Source organism: Coffea arabica, chromosome 6c (genome assembly GCF_036785885.1).
Source record: "Coffea arabica cultivar ET-39 chromosome 6c, Coffea Arabica ET-39 HiFi, whole genome shotgun sequence".
Classification (NCBI taxonomy): Eukaryota; Viridiplantae; Streptophyta; class Magnoliopsida; order Gentianales; family Rubiaceae; genus Coffea; species Coffea arabica.
Window position 1 is genome coordinate 43348593 of NC_092320.1, and position 6000 is coordinate 43354592.

Consider the following 6000-nt stretch of genomic DNA (forward strand, 5'->3'; position numbering starts at 1 on the left):
CCTCGTGTCTAGTGTTACTAAACGGGTAAGGTTGACTCTATCTTAGGTAATTTCTAATATGGATGCATGAGGTTTGGTGTGACAGCCCCACCTCCCCCTAAGGCGAACCAAAGGGTTTGGCGGACCGCCTGCCCAACTCTCGCCGGGACTACGGGGTCAAATCACTCCCAACTCTGTAGCACGCGTGATAGAAACCAAAGAAAACAAACGATTGGGAAACCTCCAAGTTAAATGTAACTTACCAACTCATAATATTGTAAAAATCCCTGCCAGATTTTTATTTTTATTTGTTTCCTTTTCACACTTGGATACTACACTCGTCCGAAATCTCAGTAATGTCATTGAACTACATGTAGCCAAAAGAATGAACACGTTCGAGCGGGGTAACACATGTACATGATTAAACACTTTTATATAATTACATGATTGCAAAATTACACATTAAAAGGGAGTTGTTGGATCAAAATACATTCAAGGTTTATATCTCTTGAGGAGCTATACAAAAGAATATATATCTAGCTCAACTCATGCTTCCAAATATCATTGTTCCCAAAAGATTTTCCTGTAAGGAAAACAAGGATAACAAAACGGGGTGAGCTATAAGCTCAATGAGGTACCAAAAATAATAACAGTCAAGGACCAAGGAACTTCATGCTCAATTATCACATAGGTGTACCAATTAAGGAGATATGTAAACACTGAGATAGAAAGGATACAGATGGCGCTCAGGAGCCAATTTCCCGTTGCAGTACTTGATCCGACTACGTTGATCCTCCGTCAACTTTCAACTAAACAAAACCAGTCCAGTAGAACACCGCTTTAACGCCGAATCCCGTTCACCATTCATACCCCCTTACCGGGCCCGAACGCCAAATAAAACAGGAATGGTAATACTCGAGTATACCGGAATCAAGAGTCTCAATACTCAAAGATTCCATAAAAATAGGCACCCACGGATTATCAATTTTCTCGACCAAGCCCTTGCATGGCTCGATTTAATTAACTCCCCATGAGGTTGAGCTCAGATTTAACAGGACGATCAAGTTTAACAGGACAATCGTGGACACACTTCCAAACGATCGAATACAAGTGCAAGTAACAAATTCAAGTACATAACAAGTACCAGAAATAGATTCCAGTTTGTTCAGTACAGGCAAGAGAACGAGTGTGATAAAGTACACTCTCATCTCATACAAGATAAACGGTCAGGAAAGATATTCAAGTAGCAAGTTGCAAGTACAGAAAACCAGTTTAACAATAACTCAGGGGAGTGGTACACTCACCTGATCAAACAAGGATAATTTCAAAAGTTTCCTTCCCAAGTGTGGCTTCACTCGTCGTTACCTCCTAGAACAATCAAGGCAAACACTTAAGACTCGACTCCAAGACCGAGTATGGAATTCGCAAGTGAGACTCGGTTACAAGCCGTATGCCTAGTCAAAAGAACCATTAATGCAAAGCAAAGAGGTGACCTCGGAGTGAAAAGGTAACAATTATTCTTAAAAGCATGAACAACCTCAAAGCCCTTCCTACAATGACTGACCAAATCCAAATTTGAAGTAGATAAAGAAAGCAAGATCAATACTAGGAAAACAGAATTTTTCCAGTTCCGCGCGACCTTATATGAAAAATCATATCTCAAGTTTTGTAAGTCCAAAATTAATAAAAGTTATACCGTTGGAAAATACATTCAAAGGGCTATAACTTTCCAGAAAACACTATTGTAAGATTCAGAACGTAAGTCAGTTGAATTCAAGTCGTAAGTTGCTGCTTTATCCAGTGGAGGACAGAACAGGTACAAGATTTCAGTCAACTTTGAAAAATCACCATAAATTGGACAAATAGAAACAGGATATGAGATTTACACAGTTTATAGCCCTATGAATCTAGTTTAAAATGCAACAAACACAACTCAATTCCGACATTTCTACATCAAGATATAGCAAATCTCCAGAGACTGCGCAGAAGCTCTTGCAAACATTTGGACAGCACTTCCCCTTGTCTCTCTTTACTTTTCCAGCCATCAAGGTTTCTTTTGTTTTCCTCAATCACTCCCAAAGGCACACACAAAATAAGTTCATTCAATAGCCATTCAGTAAGCTCCAAGTAGTACAAGTACAATTCAAGCTAGGAAAAAGTCCGGAAATGAAAGTTAAGCTCAAAACCAGAAAAACAGTTTTTTTGACATCATTTTGCGGTAATGACACCCAAGGCACTACGATTACCGGATGAAGGTGTATGATACACCATTTCGAAGCTAAAATACAGGGCTACAACATTACAGAAGGTCACTCAACCCATTTTCAAGTGCAACCAGGTCAAAAATGCAAGATACTACACCAAAACCCGTAAAAACAGTTTCACAAACCACATTCTAGTACAAACCTCATAAATCAGCCTACCTAAGTCCAAATCCAGAAATTCCAAAGCCATCCGAAAGCTTAGAAACAGGGATACATTTCATCAGAAGACCTCAACAACAAATTCCGAAGCAATACCAACCAAAACACCCAATTACAAGTGCAATTCTTACATTCGGGTAAAACCAGGACAACAAGGGTAATTTCGACTTTTCTCATGCTACGCTACTCCGATTGACCTGAAATTTTGTAGGCACCTCTAAAATATCATTTTCTACAACTTGCATGTTTTAAGCCAAGGCCAATTAGGCCTCTAACTATGAGCTACAAAACCGGGCAGAATGTCATCATCATAAATCCTAACTTTCCAAAATTTCTTCCAAAACAGAAATTGTTTGCAATTAACCACTTTTTCCACCTCATAGAGTCCTTAAACATCATTTGCAATCATCATATATAGCCACACAATCATGTTCATATTAAAACAGAAAAATCACCAATAATTAGAAAACTTCACCAATTCAACCAAAACTCAAAATATAATCCATAAAGTTGCATCTCATACCACCACTAATCATAAATTAGGCATCATTAGAGGAAGGAAAGTGGTTCTTCACAACTCACCTTAGAAACAAGAGAGAGAGAGAGCAATTAGTCCTCTTAGCTTTCCAAATAACTCCACACAACACCTCACTATCACTCCCTTAAGTGTTTCTATGGAGCAAAAACAAAATTCAATGGTTGATTTAGAAGATTGGAGCAAAGATTGAAGCAACTTGGAGAGCTTTCTTTCTTTCTTTCTTGAGAGAGAGGGCCGGCCAAGATGAAGAGAAAAATGATGAATTTTTGGTGATTTTTGTGATTTATTTGGTCAAATAGAAAAAGGTGAATAGTGGTCTTTTGTAAGAGTCAATCCTATGGTGACGCTTGTCACCTCATTAATTACTTGCCTAACTTTTGTCCTTCTTATACCAATCCACTTAGCATCCTCTACTTATATCTTAACACCCGGTAAATTAATTCCAGTATCCAAAACTTAACCTAGTTGGCCAAATTTTTCCAAACTTTTCGCCCTAGTGGGTCCCACGTCCGGTATACGCTCCAAAATTCTCATGAACTCATTTATACTAGAAAAATAACTTGAAAACTCTATTTACTCATAAAAATTATTTAGAAAATTTTTCTAATAAAGAAAATGCATAAAAGGCGTGCAATTAAATAAAGTAACGCCTAGAAAATAAGAAAATTTACGGGCTCTCACATTTGTCTTACTAATGCATCTAGACTCGATAAGGTTTCAGGCTCCCAAGCCTTCAGACCAAAAGGTTAAGGATCATCAATTCCAAAACCTTCGGTCAGTGGCTTGAGTGATCCCTTAGGCATCGCTATGGACGTAGAGCACACCATCCGCATACCTAAAGAAATCGATTCTAATCCTACAAGGAAATGTGGGATGGCGCCCACGAAAAAATAAAAATAGGGTAAAAAGCAATGCATGCACGTATGATGTGCTTCCTTTTGAGGGGAGAGATTATAATTAAAACACGTGTGGAGGCTCTAAGGTGATATTCCCCCCACCCAAGATGCAAGCGCGATAGAAGTATACAAACATAAGTAAATGAAAGTAAGTAACAAATCATCGCATACACGGATATCAAGAGACGGTCGCGTGTGTGAAATGCAAAAATCCTAGAAATGAGGAAAAAGAAAAAGTAAAAGAAATACGCAACGTAAACATCCAAATATGATAAGTGAAAGGGTTAAAAAGAGAAAAGACAACTAAACCAAGTGCTTGGACTCTCTAGCGTCCCCAGTGGAGTCGCCAAGTTGTCGCGCCCCATTTTTCGCGATAGAAAAGAAAGAAGAAGGAGTTTATAAGAGATGTGATTTTACTTAAAAAAATAAGTGAAAAAGGACCAAGAATGGGACTTTAAAAAATGCGACAATTTGGGTCCAAAATTTTAGTCTACTGTGACAGCCCCACTTTCCCCTAGGGCGAACCAAAGGGGTTAGCGGACTGCCTGCCCAGCTCTCGCCAGGACTAACGATACAGACTAGAACTATCTATAGCGATCCGGAACTTACAAACGAGCGTAACCAGGTCAAAATGGTAAAATAACCCAAAATAAAAAAAATGAAATCCGGAGTCGGCCATGAATAGTAACCGACCCGTCAGAACCCAACCGAAATAGCTAACAACCATTCACATCTGAACTTTAGCGTTCACAAATCAAAATGACATACAAAAGTTTTCAAAAGTTAATATATACACATGGTTTGCCAAATCAAAAGAGAAAACGCCCCCAAAAGTACACTTAGGGTTTTAAAACAGTGAGCTATACAAAAGATATGTCCAACTAGCTCAGTTCGGCAACCGATTATCAAATCCAGACCAAAAGTGTTTATTTTCCTGTAAGGAAAACAAAAGGAACAGAAAGGGGTAAGCTTGCGCTCAATGAGGTACCAAACAGATAGCATTAAAATCATGGCATTTCACGTTTAGCAAATCAAGTACACATGCCAGATATAAAGCAAAGGAACCCATGATTCAAATCAGAAGGATACGGGTGGCTCTCAGGAGCCAAGTTTCCAGCGCAGTACTTGATCTAAACCGGTTGACTCTCCGTCAACGTATAAAGAACCAACGCGTCCGTAGATCCCCCTTTACACCGAATTCCGTCCACCAAACACCCCTTTACCGGGCCCGCTCACCGTAACCGAACAGAAATGGTAATACTCGAGTATACCTGGAATCAAGGGTCTCAATACCCAAAATCCCCGAACAGACTACCATGGTTCGTTATCTAATCGTCCAGGCCCTTGCCGGCCCGACTCGAATAACTTAGCCACAGGATTGAGCTCATAGGTCATAGAAATCCGAACAGATGCAGACATAGATAACAGATTCAAATTTTGCATAGTAAATTGGCATATGATCAGACTAGAGAACGAGTGTGATAAAGTACACCCTCGTCTCGAACAAATAAACAGATTGCAGAGCAAAATCAAGTTAAACAACAATGAAGGGGAGTGGTACACTCACCGATTCAACTTCAAAAAGTTTCACTTCAGATTGGCCTTAATCGCCAAGAAACCCTAAAATAATCAAAATAAACCAATTGAAGGTTTTACTTCCAGAATCGAGTAAACAGAATGCACATGTGAGGCTTGACTACACGTCGTACGCCTTGCCAAATAAATACTAATGCAAGGGTGCAAAACATGATTTTCTTGGAAACGAAAAGGTAGCATGAAAACCTAGGCGCAAACAACCCAAAAGCCTTTCATTCTACCAAAAGGCAAACCTAACTTAAAGGAACCAAACGGCCTAGAAAATCGGGCAGCACTTCCCCTAAATCTCTTACTTTTCCAGCCATTAAGGCTACATTCTATCCTCAAATCAGTCCCAACATCTCACACAAAATTCATCTCATTTCCCAAAAGCCGTTCACTAGGCTCAAAGTGGTACAAGTACAAAAATTAACTAGGAAACAACCGAAATGAAAGCAAGCCCTAAAAGAGACTCGATAACGAGTCATAAACCAATGCCAACCACAACCCCAATAAGGTTTCATATGCATATATAAGCATCATAGGTAACCAGAAATTAAGAAATGGCTTTAACTTAGGCCTTAACAAA

The 6000-nt window shown here is 39.2% G+C and overlaps 1 long non-coding RNA gene across 1 annotated transcript; it reads right to left on the bottom strand.

Annotated features, from left to right (window-relative positions):
* Positions 1-4609: 4609 nt before the first annotated feature.
* Positions 4610-5462, bottom strand: LOC140008552 (uncharacterized). Its single transcript, XR_011815988.1, has 2 exons — positions 5404-5462; positions 4610-4770 (listed from the first exon to the last, which is right to left on the bottom strand). It is a non-coding gene; the product is annotated as an uncharacterized lncRNA (long non-coding RNA).
* Between the last annotated feature and the right edge of the window lie 538 nt (positions 5463-6000).